At 31.7% G+C, this 27,969-nt stretch overlaps 1 pseudogene; it reads right to left on the bottom strand.

Moving 5' to 3' along the window:
• Positions 1 to 27,969, bottom strand: part of LOC109050129 — a 165,175-nt pseudogene that overhangs the window by 122,920 nt on the left and 14,286 nt on the right.

Below are 27,969 nucleotides of genomic sequence, written 5' to 3'. Positions count from 1 at the left end.
CTGAAACTCGATCAAATTCACAACAGCACACACTATTCTCCTGAACTTCCTGCTTTTTCCACACAAATGACTTTATTATGCCAAAACCTTGACCTTCGACCCTGAGACGAGCTCAAAACCTGTTGCATTCTGGGAGGCATCACAGTACTAAACACAACAATGCTGCTCAAATATGACCGAATGAGAGATTTCAGCGGGATTCACTGGAACAAGAGTAATTTAGAGTAATTCAGTGGAATCAACCAATTTTGCTTGGTTTTAGAAGCATTCTGATCATTACAGGTTGTATCATTTCCACCGGGTTAAAAAGCACTAAAAAGCACCTTTAAACCATATTAGTGCTGTCTGCTAAGAAAAGCATCACATTTAGTTTTGCTAAAATTTAGAGTTAGTGGTTTAAACAAAACCTTTACACTAAATATTCAAATTGCACATAACTCATTGTTTTTAAAAACTCAGTTTTTAAATAAAATACAATATAACTGTGCTATACTATAATACTATGCATTAAAATTGTGTGTATGTATGTACAGTATGTATGTATGTATGTATGTATATATATATATATATATATATATATATATATATATATATATATAGAGGGGTCAGTAATTTTTTTTAAGAAATTACAACCTTTTTCAGAAATAACACATTAAATTAAAATTTTTAATTCACGAAATTAAAATATATACACACACTACCGGAGTCAGTTTTATACTTTTATTCAGCAAAGTCAGAGTAAAAATAAAATAAAAAAATAATAATAATAAAAATAATAAAAATAGAATCATATATCGGGGGTCAGTGATTTTATTTTATTTTATTTATTTATTTATTTTATTTTTTTATTTTATTTTATTTTTTTATTTATTAAAAGTGACTGTTAAGACATTTATAATGTTACAAAAGATTTCTACTTCAAAGAAATGCCATTCTTTTGAACTTTCTGTTCATCTGTGAATCCCGAAAAATAAAACGCATCTTGGTTTCCACAAAAATATTGTGCAGCACAACTGTTTTCAACATTAATTACAATCAGAAATTATTTTTGAGCGCATCACTTCTGTCTCGTCTGATTACAGTTAATCTCTCTCTGTTTGTCTAGCTGTGTTTACAGTCGTCTCTCATGGGTAAGTTAGAAATGAAACCTAAAAACCCAGATCTCTCTGATTGGTGATTCCTCACACCGTGGTGAAGCAGCTGATGGGTTATTAGCACACGTCAGGCTCTCATCATGGGGTTTTTCTCGCATGGCCAGGATTTAATTGCCGTGCCGTTTCAAATAAAGAAAGCTGTCTTTTGTCCAATTTGTAGTGTTTTATTCACAGATCAGAAGTAAACAGAGCGTCTCGGAGGATTACAAGGTTGTATTCGAGAAAAGTCAATACGTGTCCCTGAATGATGATTAGAGCAAAAAAAAAAAACTCTAAACATCCTAAAAAACAGATAGATTTACTTGAGAAACTATAAAATTTTCAAAGAATATACCTTGAATCAAGATGGCACTTTTTCTAGTTTTGAGCATAAATCTGACAACGTTTAATGAGTTAACTGAACACCACAGTAAAAGAGAACCTGATTCACAACCAAATGACTCTTCTGAATCAATTCTTTTGAATCATTCAGTCAAAAAGTCTCAAGAATCATTTTCAAATCATGAGTCATTGGTTTAATATCATTTTCTTTCTTTCTTTCTTTCTTTCTTTCTTTGTTTTTCCTTTCTTCTTCTTTCCTTCCTCCTTTCTTTTCCATTCCATCCATCCATCCATTCTTTCTTTTCCATCTTCTTTCTTTCCATCCATCTTCCTTCCTTCTTTCTTCTTTCTTCCTTCCTTTTTCTTTCTTCCTTTCCTTCCTTCTTTCCGTCCATCCATCACCATCCTTCCAGCCTTCCTTCAATCCATCCAGCCATCCGTTTCTTCCTTCCTCCATCCATCCATCCAATTCCTTCCTTCCTTCCATCCATCCATCCATCCTCCATCCTTCCTTCCTTCCATCCATCCATCCATCCATCCTCCCTTCCTTCCTTCCTTCCTTCCTTCCTTCCTTCCATCCATCCATCCATCCATTTTTCCATCCATCATTCCTTCCTTCCTTCCATCCATCCATCACTCCATCCTTCGTCCTTCCTTCCATCCACCATCCATCCATCATCCTTCGTTCCTTCCTTCCCTTCCTTCCTTCCTTCCTTCCATCCAACCACCCATCCATCCATCCATCCTTCCTTCGTTCCTTCCTTCCTTCCATCCATCCATCCTTCATTCCACCCATCCATCCATCTATCATCCAATCCGTCCATCCATCCATCCATCCATCCTTCCTGCATCTGTCCATCCATCCATCCATCCATCCATCCATCCTTCCTTCCTTCCTTCCTTCCTTCCATCCATCCATCCATCCATCCATCCATCCTTCCTTCGTTCCTTCCATCCATCCATCCATCCATCCATTCCATCCCCTTCCAATTCCATCCCCATCCATCCTTCCTTCCTTTCCTTCTATCCATCCTTCCTTCCATCCATCCATCCATCATTCCTTCCTTCCTTTCATCCATCCTTCTATCCATCCTTCCTTCTTTCCTTCCTTCCTTCTTTCCATCCATCCATCCATTCTTTCCTTCCTTCCTTCCCACCAACCAACCAACCAATCCATCCAACATTCCTTCCTTCGTTTTCCTTCCTGTTCCCTTTCATCCTTTCCTTTTCTCCCATCCCCTCTCCACCCTTCTTTCCCTCCCTCTCACCCTTCCTCCTTCCATCCATCCCTTCCTTCCTTCCTTCCATTCCCCTCCCTCTCACCCTCCATCCCTTCCTTTCATCCTACCTTCCTTCCTTCCTTCCTTCCTTCCATCCTTCCTCTCTCCCTCCCTCTCTTCCTTCCCTCCTTCTATCTATCTGAATAACTCTTCTGGTAAGCATCTGTTCGTCACACACAGCTGTCGTCTGACTTCAGCTCTCCTCCTTTAATTAAGTCCCGTAACTCGCTCAGATTCCTCCAGAGATGCGGCAGTAATCTCGGCGCGTCTCTCAGGGCCGGTGTGTTTAGACGGCTGATGTTATTGTGCTCCTTGGATGTCAGGAGGTCCGCGACAGCGTCTGCATGACAGCAATCTCATTCAGCGGTGGAGTGGATTCTGATTGGCTGCGGTTGATCCCGACACCTGAGCAGCGTCTAAGAGCTGGCTCTCCTGATTAGCGCCGTGCGATCCATCCCTCAAGAACGCCTCTGTTTCTAACAGAGCTGTTAGAGAAAGCATTTGACCTCATGAGGCCTGGGAGGCTGTGTTTTGTCGGCGGAGATGAATCCGAACGCTCTAAGAACGAAGTTCAATGAAAGCAATTCGCAGCAATACAACATCTCTCTGTGCTTGAAAAGACCACGACTCTTCTTTGTGAGTGTGGCGTGTCCTGCTGAAGCAGAGAAATCACTCTTAACTCACAACGCACTGGAAACGCACCCTGCTGCCAATTTCTGTGGGTAATTTCTCTCTGTCACCCATCGATTGTCCAATTATTTGAGCAGAAACAATCAGAGCAAAATCTTTGCTCCCTTTGCTGATGCTGTGTGGTTCAGTACAATGAGCCAAATGAACTAAATATGGCAAACAAACAAACATAATGGCACTACTTACTACTGGCACTGAACACTACTAATCAGTTTGACAGAATCAGTGTGTGACAGCAGTGTAATGTGACAAAACTCTACAAAACTCTCTCTCATGTAATGTTGAGAAAGCAAATTCATTTTTGTGAATTGTTTGGTTTGGATAGCTCATGCTTATTGATATTACAAGCTTTAAATGTCATGCTGTTAATCTGTGAACCCTGAAAAATAAAATGTATCAGTTTCCACAATAATATTGTACTGCTTTCAACATTGACAATAATCAGAAAAGTTTCTCGAGCAGCAAATCAGTATATTAGAATGATTTCTGAAGATCATGTGACACTGAAGACTTGAGTAATGATGCTGAAAACTCAGCTGCGCATCACAGAAATAAATTACAGTTTAACAGAGATTCACATAGAAAACAGCTCTTTTAAATTGTAATAATATTTCACAATTTTTACAGTATTTTTGATTAATTAAATGTAGCCTTGAAGAGCAGAAGAGACTTCTTTCAAAAATATTGAACAGTCTTTTTGACCCAGACATGCATATATGCATCGAGCTGAACTAGTTTCTTCAGCATTAGATCTACAGCACAGAAGAGTTCAGGAAGCAGCTACAGAAACGCTTTTATATAACCTTCATTCCCTCCAGCTGATCCAGTTGAGCAGCAGAAAGGCTGCGGCACTCTGAGCTCCGGCCGAGAGCGGCTTCACAATCCTCTGAGCACTTCAGGAAAATCCTTTTCTCTTTCTTTATTGAAAAATGTGTTTCGTTTGAAAATAGTATCAAAGAAAATGCCTTTTCAGTTCGAGTTCAATTCAATTAAATTCAAGTTTATTTGTATAGCGCTTTTTACGATACAAATCAATTAACTTTAATTAATTAAGTTTCTACAATAGTTAGTCTCTGTGGAAAACCTAATGAGCCAAAGCAACATTCCTCATTTTGATTTAGTTTGACTTAATACAGTAAAATAAAAGTTGTTAAAAACTGTATAGACAACTGCTAAAAATTACAAAAACATACGACAAAATTACTAAAACTTTAAAATCTAAATGTAAAATATAAAAAACAAAAAAGTCTAAATATAAATAAAAACTAAACTAAAATAACACTGAATCTTAAAAACAAAAATCACAAGATTCATTAGAATTAATTATTTGATCCTTCCGGTAGTCTTAGTGAACAGTGAAGTTCCCAAATAAAGTGCCAAAAACAGAAAAGGGCGCTCAGATTCATGTGAGTATTAACAGATAACTGTAAAAGATCCCGGAGAGCTCATCCACAGCCATGTGTTCATTACTGTGGTTTTATTTTCCTCATGTTGGCTGAACAGAAGCACAAACACGGATCCATACAGCATGTGTCAATCACAATCAGGTATTCCAGAGAGTCATCTAATGCATCTATCCATGCATTTTATTGAAATCTTAACAATTATCCTGTTGTTTGTTTTGTTTATTAGACATGTGCGCACGCGCCTCTCGCCAACACCGAAGTGCTCCATATGCCACAAAGTTAAATGTTCTTTGTAGATTAAACCAAATGTTTCTGGCCTGTTTGGCCAGGATCATGATCTGAAGCAAAACAAATCAATGTGCATCAGCTGAACAATTATTATCACTCTTTTAAGTTAGAAAGACTTTAACCCTATAAAGTCTACTGGATGCAAATATTTCTAAAGCAACTGCAGCAAATTGCATAATTTTGCTCAGTTTGAGTCTCTGAATACAATTTTTCTCACTATATCAGACAATATGAGCCATAAAAGCCTGATGGATCAAATATGATACTCAACAAAAACACATTCATACTTTTTATTTTTGTCAGAAATGACTATTCTGACTATTACTTCATACGTCAATAAGAGGAAAATCATGATGGTTGTGGATGTTTCTGTGACATTGCGCTACATCTGCAGGACAAAACAGCTAGAGAACTCATTCTGAGAAACAAAAATATATGCATTTTTAATGCAACGATATAAAATAGAGTTTCACGGCTGGCGAAATATATTTACAGTACTATTTTCTCAATTCACGAGTTCATTTCAGACCCTGCGTGCAGCCTAAAATACACATAATAGCCACAAACCACATTCAGTTTCTCCTGAAGTCCCAAGACAAAAGCTATAAAGTTCTCCAAAGCACAATGAAAGCTTGGGAACGAACGTCTCATGTGAACTATCACAGGCTGAATTCATTCTACGTGTGAACGATTAATCGTAAGTGAATGTTTCTTCCTACCTGGAGCCTGCTGAAGCACCATATCGGACAGATCCTGCAGGTGGATGAAGAGAACGAGTCCTCCGACCCCAAACAGCAGCAGAAACCAGAAAGAGCAGGGCGGCTTACAGACGGACACCCGCAACCTCCTCCGACCGCGAAGAATATCCACCATCTTACAATCCACGAAGAGCATCACAGCTCAGAACGAAAGACACACCTGCAGAAAGAGAGAGAAAGACACATTCTCGTTCACACACAGAAGAAAACAGCCTGTTTATCAGTAAAATCAATGGATGGAAAAACAAAATGATGACTTTTTGCATTTGCATGTATGCATTTGGCTAATGCCTTTATCTAAAGCGTGCATTCCATGGGAATCGAACCCATGACCTTGGCGTTGCAAGCACCATGCTATACTTTTTAAGCTACAAAAATGATGCAAAAAATATTATTTAGTTAATATTATTTATTAGTGAACTTTAGAGAGAGAGAGAAAAAAAACAATCTACAAAAGTACATAACCAATTTTAACCCTGTAAATGTGAAATTACACAGAAGAAAAAAAATTAAGATTTTGAAATGGAACAGTTTATTGAACCTTTTAGACAAAATCTATGCATATTTGATCCGTTCAATTTGGTGCAGATGCTGATATTTATATGATTAAATTCTGATGCTTGTAATGTAAATCAGTGAGATCTACATAACAGTAGAGCAGATACTGACATAAAATGATATAAATATCAATCATCACTCTATATATCCAATAATAAGATGAGATTGAAATGATCCAAACAATGCAATCCAATGATGATTGAGAGATGAACAAATAAGCGCTCCTCAAAAGATCCTGGTGATCAGATTTGAGACGCACTGATTTTTCTAAAAAAATTATTGATGGATAATCAAGGAAAGCTGAGCTGCTTCAGTCCACTAACTGTTCATCTGGAAATATTACTAACAACATCAAAGTTAATCTTAACCAAAATAGCAACCCATAAACTGCACAATAAATTAGTGGTTAAACCCTGCATTTGCACAAACGTTTCCCTGCAGATCATCTTAGATCATTAGGATTCGTTCTGACATGCAACTCTGCTCACAAACGAGTGAGAACATCAATACAGCTGCGATTTCTACCTGATGCATTTCACATCCCTGAGAGGTGCATGAGTTTAATTTCACATCGTGTTCCTCGGAGTGTAAAAGGACGTGTGTCGGCATCAAATTAGCCTATAATGCCGCTGCGCTCGTGTTTACCGAAGAGGCTTCAGCGGCCCGTCAGCATGATAGAGGAATAATCACAAATGCATACAGACTCAACGGCCCATTAGCTCAGCGCTGGACGAGAGACTGACAGGCAGAAGCGGGGTGACACTATTTATTTTACCTGATCTCAGAGCAGACAGTAATCAGGTGAAAGGCTGCAGATGAAGACGTGTCCGAGTGTGATTGATTCATATGTCCTGTCCTACTTCTGTTTATAGTTACTAAGGAGAAAACTGCACTGTTGATGTACTAACACAAAAACACAGACACGACTCCATACTATTTCTAGAGAATCCTGTGCATAGTATGCATGCTACTAGTTCACATTTCACACAATAATATACACTACAGTGCAATGCATTTGACTAACATCTCTCTAATTGAGTTGTTAGGTGATCAGACTGCCAAAAGTTACACAAAATTTAATAAAAATTACAAATAACTACTTGATTGTTATGATAACTGGATGCCACCCACTAAAATAAACATGCAACTTAATGAGGTCATTCCACACTACAGTTTGAGTGACGAATCGTTGCATACTGCAATGCTTTTAAATTAGTGGGAAAGATACAGTAAATACTTTGCAATATGTACTTTTGTATGTTGGTGGAGTAAAAAAAAATGCATATCATTCTTTTGAATGCATTCATAAATTTCCGAATATTATATTGCGCAGGAAATTCAATTCATTCACTGCGAGAATGTCGCTCTCTTTGCATTAAGCAGGAATTTTATTACCCTGCTGTGGTATGCATAATTATAGCAGGTTTTCTGAAAGAATTAATATTCCGTAGCAGAATGAGGCTCGTTAGTGTGTGAGTCTCATTAGAGAACCTGTCACAGCGTGAGACACAGTTTACCAAGGAAACAAGATGACAAGGAAACAGAAGGAACAACCAGGATGGAAAACAACACGTGAAGAGAGAGAGAGAAAACATAATCAAGAAATCTATCTGACAAAATGCATTCAAATACACTGCAAAAACCATTCAGGATCTTTAACATGAAATGGAAAACCATTACAGATATGAAATAAAAAAAAAAAGATAATAGCGAATTTCCATCTCACAGTTCGGACTGTTTCTCAATATTTATCGCAATTTTGAGTTTATATTTCACAATTATGAGTTTATATTTAATTTTGAGTTTATATTTCGCAATTTTGAGTTTATATTTAATTTAGAGTTTATATCTCGCAATTTTGAGTTTATGTTTAATTTAGAGTTTATATATCTCAATTGAGTTTATTTTTAATTTAGAGTTTATATCTCGCAATTTTAAGTTTATTTTTAATTTTGAGTTTATATTTCACAATTTTGAGTTTATGTTTAATTTAGAGTTTATATCTCGCAATTTTGAGTTTATATTTAATTTAGAGTTTATATCTCGCAATTTTGAGTTTATGTTTAATTTAGAGTTTATATATCTCAATTGAGTTTATGTTTAATTTAGAGTTTATATCTCGCAATTTTGAGTTTATGTTTAATTTAGAGTTTATATATCTCAATTGAGTTTATGTTTAATTTAGAGTTTATATCTCGCAATTTTGAGTTTATGTTTAATTTAGAGTTTATATATCTCAATTGAGTTTATTTTTAATTTAGAGTTTATATCTCGCAATTTTGAGTTTATATTTAATTTAGAGTTTATATATCTCAATTGAGTTTATGTTTAATTTAGAGTTTATATCTCGCAATTTTGAGTTTATGTTTAATTTAGAGTTTATATATCTCAATTGAGTTTATTTTTAATTTAGAGTTTATATCTCGCAATTTTGAGTTTATATTTAATTTAGAGTTTATATATCTCAATTGAGTTTATTTTTAATCTAGAGTTTATACATCGCAATTTTGAGTTTATGTTTAGAGTTTATATCTCGCAATTTTGAGTTTATATTTAATTTAGAGTTTATATCTCGCAATTTTGAGTTTATATTTAATTTAGAGTTTATATCTCGCAATTTTGAGTTTATATTTAATTTAGAGTTTATATCTCGCAATTTTGAGTTTATGTTTAATTTAGAGTTTATATCTCGCAATTTTGAGTTTATATTTCGCAATTTTGAGTTTATATTTAATTTAGAGTTTATATCTCGCAATTTTGAGTTTATGTTTAATTTAGAGTTTATATATCTCAATTGAGTTTATTTTTAATTTAGAGTTTATATCTCGCAATTTTGAGTTTATTTTTAATTTAGAGTTTATATCTCGCAATTTTGAGTTTATTTTTAATTTAGAGTTTATATCTCGCAATTTTGAGTTTATGTTTAATTTAGAGTTTATATCTCGCAATTGAGTTTATGTTTAATTTAGAGTTTATATATCTCAATTGAGTTTATTTTTAATTTAGAGTTTATACATCGCAATTTTGAGTTTATGTTTAATTTAGAGTTTATATCTCGCAATTTTGAGTTTATATTTAATTTAGAGTTTATATCTCGCAATTTTGAGTTTATGTTTTAATTTAGAGTTTATATCTCGCAATTTTGAGTTTATGTTTAATTTAGAGTTTATATCTCGCAATTTTGAGTTTATTTTAATTTAGAGTTTATCGCAATTTTGAGTTTATTTTTAATTTAGAGTTTATATCTCGCAATTTTGAGTTTATTTTTATTTTTAATTTAGAGTTTATATCTCGCAATTGAGTTTATGTTTAATTTAGAGTTTATATATCTCAATTGAGTTTATTTTTAATTTAGAGTTTATACATCGCAATTTTGAGTTTATGTTTTAATTTAGAGTTTATATCTCGAAATTTTGAGTTTATTTTTAATTTAGAGTTTATATCTCGCAATTTTGAGTTTGTTTAATTTAGAGTTTATATCTCACAATTTTGTGAGTTTATGTTTAATTTAGAGTTTATACATCGCAATTTTGAGTTTATTTTTAATTTAGAGTTTATATCTCGCAATTTTGAGTTTATATTTTGAATTTATATTGAATTTTGAGTTTATATCTCGAAATTTTGAGTTTATTTTTAATTTAGAGTTTTATATCTCGCAATTTTGAGTTTGTTTAATTTAGAGTTTATATCTCACAATTTTGAGTTTATATTTAATTTAGAGTTTATATCTCGCAATTTTGAGTTTATATTTTGAATTTATATTGAATTTTGAGTTTATATCTCGAAATTTTGAGTTTATTTTTAATTTAGAGTTTATATCTCGAAATTTTGGAGTTTATTTTTTAATTTAGAGTTTATATCTCGAAATTTTTGAGTTTATTTTTAATTTAGAGTTTATATTGAGTTGTGAGTGAGTTGTGAGTTTTAAATTCTATACCCCACAATTCAGAGTTTATGTTTAATTTAGAGTTTATATATCGCAATTTTGAGTTTATGTTTAATTTAGAGTTTATATCTCGAAATTTTGAGTTTATTTTTAATTTAGAGTTTATATCTCGCAATTTTGAGTTTATGTTTAATTTAGAGTTTATATCTCGCAATTTTGAGTTTATGTTTAATTTAGAGTTTATATCTCGCAATTTTGAGTTTATTTTTAATTTAGAGTTTATATCTCGCAATTTTGAGTTTATTTTTAATTTAGAGTTTATATCTCGCAATTTTGAGTTTATGGGTTAATTTAGAGTTTATATCTCGCAATTGAGTTTATGTTTAATTTAGAGTTTATATATCTCAATTGAGTTTATTTTTAATTTAGAGTTTATACATCGCAATTTTGAGTTTATGTTTAATTTAGAGTTTATATCTCGAAATTTTGAGTTTATTTTTAATTTAGAGTTTATATCTCGCAATTTTGAGTTTGTTTAATTTAGAGTTTATATCTCGCAATTTTGAGTTTATGTTTAATTTAGAGTTTATACATCGCAATTTTGAGTTTATTTTTAATTTAGAGTTTATATCTCGCAATTATGAGTTTATATTTAATTTAGAGTTTATATCTCACAATTTTGAGTTTATATTTAATTTAGAGTTTATATCTCGCAATTTTGAGTTTATATTTTGAATTTATATTGAATTTTGAGTTTATATCTCGAAATTTTGAGTTTATTTTTAATTTAGAGTTTATATCTCGCAATTTTGAGTTTGTTTAATTTTTAGAGTTTATATCTCACAATTTTGAGTTTATATTTAATTTAGAGTTTATATCTCGCAATTTTGAGTTTATATTTTGAATTTATATTGAATTTTGAGTTTATATCTCGAAATTTTGAGTTTATTTTTAATTTAGAGTTTATATCTCGAAATTTTGAGTTTATTTTTAATTTAGAGTTTATATCTCGAAATTTTGAGTTTATTTTTAATTTAGAGTTTATATCTCGCAATTTTGAGTTTGTTTAATTTAGAGTTTATATCTCACAATTTTGAGTTTATATTTAATTTAGAGTTTATATATCGCAATTTTGAGTTTATGTTTAATTTAGAGTTTATATCTCGCAATTTTGAGTTTATATTTTGAATTTATATTGAATTTTGAGTTTATATCTCGCAGTTCTGAGTTTGCGTCACAATTTTGAGTTTATAAATTTATATTCACAATTCTAAGTTTATATTTCACCTTTTTTGTGGCTTCTATAAAATGCTTTATTGGCATGTTAAAATCTGGACGTGTGTTGACAAAACATTGTTTATTTTTCTGTGTGCAATGGGGGGAAAATAGTGCAAAATATGTACGAATCAACTAAAAAAATACTAACACTTTCATTATTGCTATTTTAAACAAAAAATAAATAAATAAATAAATCAGCTCCACAAAAAAAATAAAATGTTTTTCATCAAAACTGCTCAAAATGTGTTCTTCAAACTAATTTCATGATGCCTGCTGTCTTGCATCGTATAAATCTGAGTGCTTGTTTTAAGAAATCTTAGCAAGTGTATTTCGTCTTGATCCTCCGTCAGATTTTCGGCGGTTTATGTAAATGAGCGTACGGTCAGGTCATCTCTCTGATAATGAGAACATACAGTTGCAGAAGTCGGAGGATGTTGCCATAGTGATTTGATGTTGCCACAGCGTCTACAGTCCACAAATAAATGGACATGAGATGGTGTTAATATCTAATTTTGTACATAAATTTTGTACCAACGCCCACATATGACAGATCTGAGACGTCTTCTTTCATACTGGAGGACATAAGAACTCAAATCTGCAGTTTTATGAGTTCTTTTAAACACCACATATGATAGTTTTGAGTCAGGAACAGGCAGAACCGCTGCATATTTCAATATTTATTATATTTATACATGTATTTCAGTGGCCTAAATTTCAGAAGAAATGTCATAAGGTTGAATAATGATAGCATTGAATTTTCTGAACAAAATACTTCCACTGCATTTATTAATATTCATCAATGTTACTTTCAAAATGTGAGTTTAAAATCCAAAAACGTTATTAATTTACATTAGTTAGTGCACTGTCTTAAATAATAAAAGTAAAACTAACTGAAATAAGTAAATAAATAAATTTCAAAAGCACATAAGAAAATTACTAAATATGTAACTACAATTTAAAATATAGCTGCAAGCAGCGATGGCGGGCTCAAGCCATCAGCGCAAACGCCACCCCGGTGGCATCAGGTAAACTGTGCCCAGCGGGCACATGCATTTACAGTAACCCTCTGGCACTCAGGTTTTAAGGGATACGGCAATTAACAGGTTAATCCGAAGCATCAAGACTTTGAAATCACATTTACAGAACAATATTCATTAAGAAAGTAAAATTAAATGATTAATAAACTATTTATTCGAACCCTTGCTATTTTCTATTCTAATAAAAGTCTTGGCTGTGGAACATCTGTAATAGAGTAGCTGGGATGCAAATAAAGTCATGCCTTTTATTTTTTCCCCTGTTTGCTATTTCACATTCCTGTCACTGAAGCGTTGTGGCCTAAGACACAGAAGGTAACTGAAACAATGTAGTTTAAGTCAAGGTGATTATTAGGGGTCCAAGCACATTGGTTTTTGTAGATGATGCAGTTACACAATGAACGTGTCTCTTTTCAAGTAAATTATGAGTCCTTACATTAATACTATAAAACTCAAAAAATAAAAATACAAAACAAATAAAATAACAAATTCTACACTTTTTCAGTAATGTGTGATAACTTGAGAAATATGTTGTCAATACAATTAAAATAACAAAGTAATGGTTTTTAGGAGATGATAGCTTTTGCATAATTACTATATTGGGCTTTATTAAAGTTTATGATAAAAGAATGAATGTTTATGCATTTTTTATTTATGCACATAAATGAAACATTTTCAAGTCTTTGAACAGATCTTGAAGTATTTGCTATCCTGTGGCGCCATCGAGTGGACAACATTAGCATTGTGGCCTTCATTTTTGAACAACATTATGAAAGGGGCCAATATTTTTTGAATGATTATAAATATTTAATGATTAGTTTACTGATAATATACCCACATTAAAATCTAATTTCCTGATTCTGTATCTTATTTAATGCTTAATCATGAGTTTAATTTTCAGTTTACATTTTTAAGCAGTGTTGAATGATTACTATGTGAGTTGCTAATTTTTTTTTTTTTTGTTTTGATTGTTTTATTTATTTTTATTATTTTTTTTTTTTAGGATTTACATTTAAAAATCTTAGCCTAATTCAAACATTTTAAGCAGCTTGAACAAAACCTGTTAATATTTATTACAGACCACTGTAACTGTCTATAATCTAAAAAACAAATTTATTATGAAAAAAAGTGTGTACACCAGTTAAAGTGGACGATAAAGAAATTGCTAACAATAGTTTATAGTGCATGTTTAAGTTCATAGGTGTTTGGATGCAGAAATGGACAAATCAAATGTAAAATAACGTCATCGATTTAGTTAAATATAGATTAATTTATTGTTAGAGCAAAATAATAATAATAATAATAATAATAATAATAATAATAAATACATGAATACATACACACATACAAAAAAAAAAAAAAAAAAAAAACAGCCAAGACGAATGATTTTCTGTTTTTTTATAGATTAAAATTGAAGACAGAAAGCAGCTGGTAAATGCAGTCACTTTAATATTCAAATCCAGTATCATGGTCCACTTCAGATTTATTTCTCAACTTTCACGTGGCTGTTTTCGTTTAAATTCGCCAAGCTATTATGTATTTTGAAATAATATTGTACGCGATTTGTTCGTTCTTGCGACGAAAAGCCAGAATCAGCGTCCTCTGAAGCTCGAGAGATAGATGTTATTCTGCCCTTAGACGGTCTAGCGCTGTCAAATAGTATTTCTTTTCACAATTTAAAACAGCTCAAAAAACACCTGAATTCAGCTCTTGTTGTGTTCTAATGAGGTGGATTGTGTGCATTCGCGGTAATATTATGTTTTAAAAAGCTCTTAAAACTATAAAAATGCTTTTATTGTGAGCTCGTGGTCAGACTGCAGGCGCTGATGCAGGTGATTTCTCTCTGGTCCTTCTCACTGATCTCCGGCCAGACATCAATTATTAATGAGATCTGAGCCGGTAATAATAACATATGTTGGTTCAGCTTGTCAGTGTGAATGAAACGTGTATTTATTTGTCCGTTCTCGCCGAAAAAACCATCACCGTGTTCTGGAGCGCAGAGCAATCGATGTGATGTTCAGCCCTTAGACAAAGAAAATCTCACAAGCACTCATAAACACTCATTTTTCATCTCTATAATATGTTCTTCTAATTGTTTTGTGTTAATTCGTCGCTTTTTAATAAAAAAAAATGCAGTATCTGTATGTACACTTTTTTCCCTTCAAGTGTTCAGAAGCCTCGCGCTGTCAGACAAGACACGATCAAACAAATAATTCAAACAAACAACAGCTCACAAACATCTGAATTTAGCTCTTGGTGTGTTCTAATTGGCGGATTGTGTGCAATCGCCGTAATATTTTATTTTTAAAAGGTCTTAAACAAGAATAAACTCGTTTGTTGTGAGCTCGTTTAGACAGCACGCGCTGTTCGGAGCGGCGATTTATGTCTCGTCTATCTCTCTGTTCTCTGGCCATACATCAATTATTAATGAGCCCTGACCCGCTAATAATAAGATATGTTGGTTTAGCTTGCCAGTGTTAATTAAATGTATTTATTTATTTGTATTTTTAACCGATTTAAAAGTGAAAACTAAGCGAGACTCCTCCCTCTCAGTCCCGGGAATTGCTCCTGTAGAGGCGCAATTTCTCTCTCAGACAATGAAAGTCTCAGCACACATACACTCCTCACACAGAGCCAAAAATCCATATTCAAATCAAAAATAGCCGACTTCCTGTTGGTCGTAGCTAATGACTGTAAATTAGAAAGTTGTCCCGTCTTAATAAGAACAATATATGTACCGAGTTTGGTGTCTGTAGCTAAAAATAAGCCCCCCACTTTTGACAAAAGGTGGCGCTATAGAGTGCCTCCTCCACGCCCTTTTATGACCTTCTGCCAGTGTCTAGCTATCATTAATACTGATATGTGTTCCTGAGTTTCATGAAATTCTAAGCATGTTATCTGCCTCAAAATCAGAATATATTATACAGAAAAATATTCCAGTTTGATATGTTGCCATGGCAACACTATATTAGATATCAATATCCCCTCCACAGTTTTACATGGGCCATGTTTTGTCATTATTCTGATTAAAGTTTGAAGCAAATTGAGTAAAAATAAGATGCTGAATTCAAAGCATTTTGAAAATGACACACTTCCTGCTGCCAGTTGGTGGCGCTATAACTTTGACTCCTAATAGTCACATATATGCGATCGCCATTATACAACAAACAAATTGATGAAGTTTAATTAAAATCAGGAAATGTATGTGGATGTTATTAGACACTTCCTGTTTCTCATTTCTCGCCATAATTTCAACGCCTCGCCACGAGACCCCGTTCGAGATATCAAAAATCCCCTGGCAATTTTGCATCCCCAATGTCTTGAGATCATGTTGACCAAGTTTGGTGGCAATCGGGTAAAAAACCTATGACAAGTATATCAAATTCCAGAGCATCCGCTTTTTACATAGCTCTAAATAGCTGACTTCCTGTTGGGTGGAGCCTATGACATGCAATACGAAAGTTGTTCGGCACAATGCGATCTATATATGTACTGAGTTTCATATGAATACGTGCAAGTATGTTTGAACTATACATCAACATTTCTGACTGTGTTCCAGGGGGCGCCGTAGAGCCCCTGTGCCACGCCCGGGTCTCAGCCTCTGCGGCCTCCTAATGGCCACAGATTCTAAGGTGTGTGCAAATTTTCAAGAGTTTTTTGAGTATGTTAAGGGCCCCAAAAGCCCCCACAACTTTGACGAAAAAATAAGAATACTAAACCCTAAATAGCCAACTTCCTGTTGGGCGGAGCCTATGACATGCAGTGCGAAAGTTGTTTGGATTGATGAGATCTATATGTGTACAGAGTTTCATACGTCTACGTGCAAGTATGTATGATATATGGCCCTCCATATTCCAGGGGGCGCTGTAGAGCCCCTGTGCCACGCCCATGTATCAGTCTCTGCCCGGCCCTAATGGCCGCAGGTTCCAATGTGTGTGCCAATTTTCAAGAGTTTTCGAGTATGTTAAGGGGCCCCAAAAGCCCCCGAGACGTTGGAAAAAAATAATAATAATAATAATATTAATAATAATAATAAAAAATAATCCTAAGGAAAACAATAGGGCTCTCGCCCTCCAGGCTTGAGCCCTAATGAAAACAAAGTATAAAAATCAAAGCTATTTCGAAAATATTAATAAGAACTATAGTATAGTATAGCTTAGATTAGTATTTATATTCTATAATAGTTATTCTAAAATAACACTGGAACAAATTACGAACAATTATATTTTTACTACAGCAAATAACATTAACAAAGATTAATAAATGCTTTAAAATGTAATGCTCATTGTTTATGTTAAATAATGCATTACTAATGTTAACAAGTGAGACTTTATTGTACAGTGTTTTCTTTCAACATTTATTTATTATTATATGTTTATTAGCAAGCCTATTATTAACATATTGGCTGTTTATTAAAGCACATATTCACACATATGCACTTAATCCTACCGAATCTTAACAACTATTACTAACTATCGATAAGAAGCACATTAGGACTTTGAGACACAAGTCATAGTTAATAGTTTGTTAATAGCGAGAATTGGTGCTTAAAATAAAGTGTGATCAAAATACTAAATGCACATTTTAAAACCCCAATATTATAAACAATATTAAACCTCAATAAACCCGTGCATGTAAAAAAATATTACTGCACACGTATTCCTGAGACTGTGCTTTGATTCTTTGTGGATGAATCAAATATAGACAATTACAGGTTTCTCTTCATGACACACAAGACGTGTTGACGTATGAATTACACTCTTCAGATCCATCAGAATAATTGCAGCGTTGAACATAATAATCTTAATTAGAGTTTAATTAAATTGAGAGCAGGTTTTCCTGAACAGTTGTGCTCAATCAGGTCTGTTATTAATGGGTATGCATTAAGTGTGTGGTGTGTGTATGTGTGCGTGCATGTGTGTGTGTGTGTGCGTGTGTGTGTGTGTGTGTTCAACCTTCAATTGATTTCCTATAGCCTCTATATTTGAGCACAGGTCTCTAAACAACCTCTAAATGAACACAGCGCTTCCTCGTCCTTCAGCTGGAGAGAGTTCAGAAACAAAGCTCACATTGATGACGATGTGCTGTGTTTCAATGTCTGCAAAGAGAGAAGCGTGAGGACTGATTCGAATTTAGATCGATTTTAGGAAAAAACAGCTGCACCATTACTTCTCCATTAAATCTGTCCATATTTGTCATTATTGCTGTAAATTACATTAACAGTATTAAATTGCTATTGGGATGCTTTTACCAACAACATCAGCCTAATAATAATAAATAAATAGATACATATATGTACAACTGTTCAAAAGGCTGCATCAAAAATACAAAAAAAACAGTAAAAAATTAAAAAAAATATTGCAATTTAAAACAAGCTGTTTTCTATGTGAATATATGGTTAAAATGTAATTTATTTCTGTGATGCGCAGCTTAATTTTCAGCATCATTACTCCAGTCTTCAGTGTCACATGATCTTCAGAAATCATTCTGATATGATGATTTGCTGCTCAAGAAACATTTCCTGATTAAAAAACAAAAAAAAAAACAAAAAAACTATACTACTACTACAAAAAAACGAAAAAAAAAATAATAAAAAAAACTTACATAAAATACAAAATTTATATATATATATATATATATATATATATATATATATATAAAGCCATTCATTTTAATGAATATATTACTTAAAAATAACTTCATAAATAAATATAAATAAATGTCAAATAAATAATTGTTAATAAATACAAGTAAATAAATAGGTGAATAGGCATGATAAAAAATAAATTAAATAATTAGTTATTAGTAATAAAACAAAAATGAATAAATAAATAATTAAACTTTTTTACAAACAAATAATAAATAAATAAATAAATAAATAAATACTATTGATCTCCACACGTAAGTAGAATATTATCCTCTTTGATCAGGGAAAGATATTATATAAGTGCAGTTGATGAATCATTCACCATTAAAGCAAGAACATGAAATAAATCAGTAAATAAATCAAGTTTCACTAAGATTGAACATTAAATAACACAATGTCTGTCTGATCAAGGCTGTTTTTCTCCTTCACTGAGACTTTCTGAATGCTCTCTGAATGCAGCGTCACTGAACAAACCACGTATATTGACCTCAAACACACACAGCAACACAAACAAACAACAAACAAATTCAGGCACAGACTGAATCTGTTCCTGTAAAAAGTGTCAAAGCAGCTTTAATTTAGAGCTTCTGCCTCAAAACAATCTGCTGTTCCTCGCAGGACCTTGTGTTTTATGACCGTCTCTCGGGCGATCTTCTGATTTAGTGTGTTAAATAAATCCACTCCCGCCTTCAGACGATATAAAAGCACATCCAGCATCAATACAGCTTAAGATGACATATGTGAGGATCCGTATAAAGACAGATACCGCCCTAAACCTAAGCAAACCTCCTAAAACTGACATTGAAATATACAACTGAGGCTTTCCAGCATCCGATGCATGCTTTGCTTTCAGTTTTTATTTATAGCCAACAAAACGATTCACAAACCATTTCAGCTACAAGCAGAATCAATAAGCTTTGTTTGGTTAATTATACCCTGAACAGACGGACAGAGCAGAGCAGAGAAGCGCGGGATCGATCAGAGACAAGTTCAGATAGATGCATTGTTTCATGTCACACAAACACAGAATTCAATGCCATTTAGCTGAACATGTTCACAGAGCAGCTGCAGAGTTTATTTAGTGAAATTACAACTGGAACAATATTTCTGATTACTAAATTTAATTAAGACTTTAAAAAAAAAAAATACAACTAAACCAAACTGTCAATAAAAAAAAAAGATAAATAAAAATAAAACTGACCAAATGTAAAACAGTTATCAAAAATGTGTTGAATAAATAAATGAATCAATAAACATATAGTCAAGTCACCTTTATTTTTATAGCACTTTTTACAACAGAGACTGTTTAAAGCAGCTTCACAGTATTAAACATTAAAGTAAATATGTCAATTAATAAATGTTACTGAATATAAAAATAGTGTTAAAAATAAAATAAAATAAAATAAATAAAATTAAATAAAATGTGAATATATATATATATATAGTAAGTAAATAAATAAATATATAAAAAAAAAAATATCTAAAAACACAAAAAAAAAATTATTATTAAAAAAAAAAGAATAATTATAAATAAATAGTTAAACATATAAACTTTTTTACAATCAATCAATCAATCAATATTTAAATGTATAAAAATAAATATTATCAAATATAAAAATAAATTAAAATAATTTAAACAGGTAAATAATATCAAAATAAATAAACAAACAGACAAACGGGTTAATAAACAAACATAAGAATATTACCAAATATAAAAATAAAGTGTTATTAGAAATAAAATGTGAATGAATGAATAAACATTTTAAAAATAAATATTAAATAAAAAGGTTAATTCGTAAATAAATACGATTAAATGAATAAGTAAATAAATAAACATAAAAACAAATATTTCCAAATATAAAATAAAATGTTATTAGAAATAAATAGATAAATAAATAAATAAATAAATAAATAAATAAATAAATAAATATTACTGTATTACCCAAAATATTACGCTCTTCGGTCAGGAAAAGATATTCTAAGTGTTTGCCTGTGCGATATCACCGTGATGCCCTGTTGTTGCTATGCAGTTGCTAAGGTGTTCTGGTCTGTTAACAAGTATGTCTGTTATTAAGGACATTGCTAGGACGCTCTGGATATTAGCTTACAGGCTCAAGATTAAACTGAGTAGGCGGCACAGATGTCATATACTGTACGACTATATCGATTATTGAGGAGATGTGCAAACACAGGGACATGCGACTCATGCTGATATTCCTGCTTTAAAACAACTGCGGGAATCCAGAGGTGAACTGCGAGTCCTTGACTTGTAATAAAGCAGCTCTTCTGAGTTTGATTTTTGCATTTTGCTGATGAAGGTTTTTCTCTGAAACCAGGTCTAGTATAGATCCGTGCCACGGGCGACCCGCAGTATTAATACAGTGATATAAAACCACTTTGGACGCCAGTGTCACAGATCATTAACTGAAGCTTGACCGATATAACTATTGCTAGTGTCGCTTTTATTAAACTTTGCTTCAGTTAGTGCTGATTGTTAACGCATCAAATGAACAAACTAACACTGAGCATTAAGCTTCAGCGTGCAGCGATTGCAAATCAATTAGTAAAACACCTGAATCTTTATTTAGTAAAACAAGAAAAATTAGAGCTGAATGTTTTGATTACTAAAAAAAATTAATAAATTAATAAATTCAAAAAAACAACTAAACCAAAATAGCAACCACACTGATTACTAATTTAGTTTAAATTGTTTTTGTAAGTTGCTTTGACAAAAAATTTTCTGGTTAAAATCTTGGATAAAATCCAAAAAGATATTAAAATTAATTAACTGATTAAAAAACTTAATTTTACCAAATGTAATAAATGTCAGAAATAAAAAGTTGAATGAATGAATGAATGAATGAATGAATGAAATACAAGTAAATAAGTAAATAAATAAACATATTACTAAATAAAAAATAAACTAAATCTAAAAATAAAATGTTGGTAAATAAATAAATAAATAAATACATAAATAAATAAACTAATTTTTACCCAATATAAAAATATTAAAATAAATAAATAAATACTGTATATATGTATGTAAAACACTTGTAAATATATATATATTTATATATATATATATATATATATATATATATATTATATGTATATATATTAGAAATGAATTGTGAATAAATACATGCATACATAAAAAGGAAAGTTACAAGAAATAAAATGTGATAAATAAATTAATTTATACATAAATGTATACATGCAGAAATAAATAAACATACCAAATATAAAAAGGTATAAAAATAAATAAATTGTTTTCATTAAAAATAAATGAAAACAAACAGATCTTTATTAAATAACATTCCTTCAAATGTTTTGCTAAATGAATGTTCAGCTCAAATTATGTCTCTTGCTGCTTTAATTCTCACATATATAAAAATTACAGTGCATTTTTTGGCATTTGTAAATTTGATGAGCACTAAAGGCAGAGGCTTGTTTTCCACTCATTATTAATGCGTCTTAATTATGCAACAGCATCACAAAAGCTTCAGCTGAACTCTTTTCTGCTTTCAGGGTCCTGAGGAAAACTCAAAACTCAGAACTGAGGAAAGAGATTAAAAAACGAGAGAATAATAGACGAGCACTTTGGTTTTGGGGAGCCGCTGTGACCCACATTCTGAGACTCTCCTCTGGGACAGATGAGAAAACAACATCCACTCGCATCCCATCATCCCGTCAGCAACTAGTCCCTTTGTTTACCAGTTGCATAAAAGCTAAAGGGAATCACTAATGAAATAAAGACTCGTCCAGCTGCAATGGTCGTTTGAACTCAACAGGAACTGAAATTTAGTTGGTCTTATTGTTATTGATTCATCAGTGCACATAAAACTACTGATGCACTAAAATTTAACCAACTTTCACTGACATTTTCTAACAGTTATATGTGACCATGGACCTTAAATTGCTCTAGTCTTAAATTGCACTGAGATACCTTGTAGCAATTGCCAAAAATACATTTGTATGGGTCAAAATTATAGATTTTTCTTTTATGCCGAAAATCATAAGGATATTAAGATCATGTACCATGAAGATATTTTGTAAATTTCCTACTGTAAATACATAAAAACTTAATTTTTGATTAGTAATATGCATTGCTAAGAACTTAATTTGAACAACTTTAAAGATGAATTTCTCAATATTTAGATTTTTTTTTTGCACCCTCAGATTCCAGATTTTCAAATAGTTGTATCTCGGCCAAATACTGTCCTATCATAACAAACCATATCACTGTAAAAAAAAAAAAAAGTAAAATTTACGGTAAAAAAACGGCAGCTGTGGTTGCCAGAATTTTACCATAAAAAATACAGTTGAAATATTTTAGGTTTTACGGTTTTAGCTTAAATTTACAGTTAAATACCATAATTTCATTTACTGATATAATGTTACTATACCAACCAAATATGAATGTATCACATTCATTAACGAATGAACTGTCTCTTTAAGTTACTCACTAGATTTCATGCTTCACCACGGAGGTGGAAAGAAAAGCTCTGACCACAAAGATGATCTGTTAGTTAAGTGTGTGTGTGTGTGTGTGTGTGTGTGTGTGTGTGTGTGTGTGTGTGTTCAGTGTGTTTCAGTGTGTGTGTGTGTGTGTGTGTGTGTGTGTGTGTGTGTGTTATAATGTGCAGCTCATCCACTGGAAAACAGCCTTACAGGGACATTAAACAGGCTGAATAATTACTCAGTTAACTGTAAATCTTTTTTCCATTACAACTTCAAATAATTTTTTCACATCAACACACTGGAACACAAGATGCTGATGCAACATGTTATTGAAATAGTACACTCCTGCAAATAAGAGGAATAAAACCGATCCATCATGTTTAGAGAGTGAAAAAGAGAAATATGAACATGAGCTTCACTGAGCAGCGACAAACTTTAGCTCTTTATGAACTTCGAAAGTTATAGTTAATGAATCTGAAGTGTCTGAGCTCAGCCAGAGCAGACTTCCCTTGTATAGAAATACTTCCTTAAAATGACAACAGGAGCATATTAATTTTCAATGTTTCCATCTCAAAACTCACTGCTGTTTAAAATCGCCACTAGGTTTATTTTAGTTTATTATAGTTAGCCTGTTAGAATTTTAATAAGAAAGAAAGAAAGAAAGAAAGAAAGAAAGAAAGAAAGAAAGAAAGAAAGTATCAAATGGAAGAAAGAAAGAAAGAAAGAAAGAAAGAAAGAAAGAAAGAAAGAAAGAAAGAAATTATTTGAAATAAAATTAAGGTTAAATGAAATAAAGTATTTAAAATTTTTACTTATTTTATTTCAGCTACTTTTTCATTTTCATTTATTTCGACTTGATGTACTGAAATAATAAAACTTAAACAAAAAACCTAAAAATTACAAAAACTCACCAAAAATTACTAAAACTTTAACAAAAATTCAAAAAGGAATATATATATATATATATATATATATATATATATATTTTATAAACATAAATCAAAATTAAATTTTAGCTAGCTGTTTAAGCAGCATTTAACCAAAACAAAAACTGAAATCAAAATTAAAAACTACACAGACATATTTACAAAAAAAATGTAAAAAAAAAAAAAATTAAAAAAATTGACAAAAACTCACAAAAAAACTTAAAATAAAAAATATGAAAAAAAGAAAATTAATTCAAAATATTAAAAACAAATAAACGAAAATTAAAATAAAAACAAAATATAAAAATGAAAACTAATTAAAAATATCAATAAAGTCTATAAGATAAACTTAAAAACTTATTAAAACTTATTTTATTTCAGCTATTTCTCATTTTCATTTAGTTTAACTTGATGTAATAAAATAACTAAAACTAAAACTGAAATAAAAATTAAACTGCATAGACATATTCACACACACACACACACACACACACACACACACACACACACACACACACACACACACACACACACACACACACACACACACACACACACAACCCTAATAAAATGCAAAATCGCACAACAAAATTACTAAAACTAAAGTAAAAATAAAAAGTAAAACATAAAAATGACAATAAACAATAAAAATCTCAGTGACACAAGAAAAATGCCTTCCCAAAAATGCAGCAGGCCTGAAAGCAAATGAATGATTAATTACCGAAGCGCATTCATCAGCGAGACGCCGCCGGAGTGACAGAACCCACCTGTCCCTTTCCTCTCTCAAATGAAATTAGACAAATCAAATTGTACATTTTCATATAAATCAGCAGCCGGCTGTCGCAGGTCTGTCTGGCCTGTTGCTTTCGTTCAGAGATTGTGATGTTGGCAGCACAGTGATGTTTCCAGTTTGTTATAAATAGGCTCCATAAATCTGGATCAGAACTGGCACGAGCAGGAGGGGATTTCTCAATTACAATCCGCTGGTCTGCTGCCAGACTCATCAGTCAATACAGCCACGGCTCAAAGAGCATCTCCTGCCTTCAGCCGCCGCCCGGGAAGATCCTCGTCTCTAAGAGACTCGTTTGACTCCGGCGTGAGCGGCAATCCTAATATCAGCGCATGAAATATTCATATGCAAAACTCCAGATAACTGGCTTCTGTCTTCAGTTCGTAACGTCTTAACGCATTTAATAAAAATGAATTCTAAGCCCAGGCCGCAGCACACTTATGTCCCCTCTCGCTCTTCTCTTGACAAAACTGAATTTTAAACGACAAAATGACTCACTCTGCATAAGTGATCAGTGATTTGTAGCTGTGATATTTGCTCTGATACAAAGTAGCGATGTTTGAAACTAATCAATTTGCATTTGCAAATGCCACAGACGTCTAGGTTAAGGTCAACAGCAGGTCAAAGGTCACCAGTGGTTTTTACTTCAACATCCCACAGATGCACGTCACATTTTCTAATCCTGATCTGAACAGCTTCACATTCATTTTATGACTCTGTATTCTTATGGACTCATTTTTGCATTATTATTTCTGTCGAGCCGTTTGCAGACAAACAGCTTTAATAACATGAGGCAATATTGTGTAATTACATTTTTCTTTAAATTAATTTAAACAACACATAAGACTCAGTCTCATGAAAACATTCAGGCAGGTCACACTTCAACCAATAATATCAATCGATAGATAGACAGACAGAGAGACAAATCAATCAATCAATCAATCAATCAATCAATCAATCAATCAATCCTCCCTTGAATAAAGTTTCTCCCAAGCAATTTTCAGACAAAAATTTAGATAATATTGATACTTTAATTAAACATTATTATTATTATTATTATTATTATTATTATTATTATTATTATTATTATTATTGTTAAAAATATTTTTAAAAATAATACATTTTATAATTTATTTTTCCTCACACAAGTTGATTAATTAAATATGGTTAAGTAGGTACAAACAAAATACATGAATTTAAACATAAGATTCAATCTAAAAATAAAATAAAATAAAATAAAATAAAATAAAATAAAATAAAATAAAATAAAATAAAATAAAATAAATAAATAAATAAATAAAATAAAATAAAATATTTTGCACATATAAAATATATTTAGATTTATTTATTTTAATTTTATTCAGCATCAGCACATTCCCCATCAAAATCTAACTGCTGTAACATATTCAGATGTTTTAACTGAGTTTTGTAATTAATCTCTCAGTAGATTATTACTCTAATACAGTTGTTTTACTGTACAAAAATAATTTTAAAAAAAATCAACACAAAAAAATTTAATTTAACATTAATTATAATTAGGATTATTTATTTATTTATTTACTAATTTATTATTATTATTTTTTAATGAAATCGACAAGAATATTGGTGGGAAAATGTCATGAAAATTAGTCACAATTTAAAAAAAAAAGCATAATGATTCAAAAACTGGATTCATTTAAATTAATAGTTTCATTTTTGAATTTTTTCATGTTTGGAATTTTATATATTTTTATTTGGATTTTAGGTTGAAATATGACCTGACAGGTCTCTGATTCCCCCATAATGCATTTCTATACGTTTAATGAATCGTCTTAATGCCTCTGACTGTCATACTGTTCTGCTGTAACAAACGCTGAACTTCTGTTGATTACAATAATCATCAACACCCTTCAGATTCACTTCAAAGATTGTTTTAAATCACTGTAAATCTGAAGTCAAATGCAAAAGTTTACAAATCATATCTAATACGTCTCAGATATTACTAGTGAATGAAATGCATGTATAATGGAAAAGATGTTATGATTTTCATGTGTAACGTCTGGTTTGTGGTTTTCAGCGGTTTTTATACTTTATCGTTCCTCCATCTAACAGTATGTTTAATGTTCTGAAGGACACCGTTTCTGTTCCACACATGCATTAAAGGTCTGTACAAAACCTCCTCCTCCATCTGAAGGCCAGTGAGTGTTTATGAAACAGACTCATGATGCAGATCCAGACGCTGAATACCTGCAACCTTGAGCGCAAACCTCAGAGGAAGCCGCCGAAAAGCATTTTAGAAACCACCACACAGACTACGCTGGAATGCCGATGAAATATTGATACGTAAAAAATCCCCCAATCTCCCCCGAGTGTCCTCCTCCTGATTGAATTATTTCTAGCAGCACATCAGGTCTGTTCCTGTGCGAGTACAACACATTTCACTGACCGCTGCCTGCAAGATGTGTTTGGGATCATATAGGGGGAAGGGAATCTTCCAGTTTAATAATGAAAGAACTGAAGAAACGTCCATTAAAAAGGAAGAAGAAAAAAGTCTTATGTACACAACATGTATACAAACAGCCCTTGGCGAGTCCAATATAATTAATTAAAATAATGAAAAAAATATATATATATTATTAATAAATCAATCAAAAAAATACTGATAAAATTAGTATTAATTTGTATTTATTAATTTAGGAATAAAACTGATTATTATATTGAAATTTGGAATTTCTACAATTATATAAAAATTATATAAATTTAATTTCTACTTTAGATGATTTAGTTCAGGCAATTATTAAAAAAAAGAGTAAATTCCATATTAGTACTCGATTTAAGCTTGAATTTATAATTTTGTGACATCTTGCGTTTATTTTCTACTCAAAATGATGCATTTATACTCAAACTCTATCCACTGATTGTTGTGTATTGTGAACCAATATTAAGGGTAATAACTATATGTGACCCTGGAGCACAAAACCAGTCTTAAGGGTCAATTTTTCGAAATTGAGATCTATACATCATCTGAGAGCTGACTAAATAAGCTTTCCATTGATGTATGGTTTTTTAGGATAAAAAAATATTTGGCCAAGAAAAGTTTATAAACCATGACTGAATGAGGTGAAATGTATTATTGCAGAGTAAACTTAAAATAATGAAGTGGAAAATTACCCATCAAACTCTAATGGCCACGTTAAATTTATTTATTTCCTTTGCTAATTTTACATAACTTCGTTAAGTAGATTTTACTTAATTCCATATTTAAATTTTACTAAAAAAAAAACATGCAAAAACTTGCAAAAGTAAAATTAAATGCATTTTACTTATTGTTTTTGTAAGTGTATGGAAATGTTGAGTATTTTATTGCGATTAGTCAATAAGGGCATGCTGCAGTCAAATATTTGTAAAACAAATTAAATAAAATATTATATAACATACACACAACAAGTAGAAAAACTGACCTTGGAAATAAATAACAGTAAAATAACAATAATTAAAATAAAAATGCAATAT

Source organism: Cyprinus carpio, chromosome A18 (assembly GCF_018340385.1).
Source record: "Cyprinus carpio isolate SPL01 chromosome A18, ASM1834038v1, whole genome shotgun sequence".
Classification (NCBI taxonomy): Eukaryota; Metazoa; Chordata; class Actinopteri; order Cypriniformes; family Cyprinidae; genus Cyprinus; species Cyprinus carpio.
This window is presented reverse-complemented; position numbering and strand designations above follow the sequence as displayed.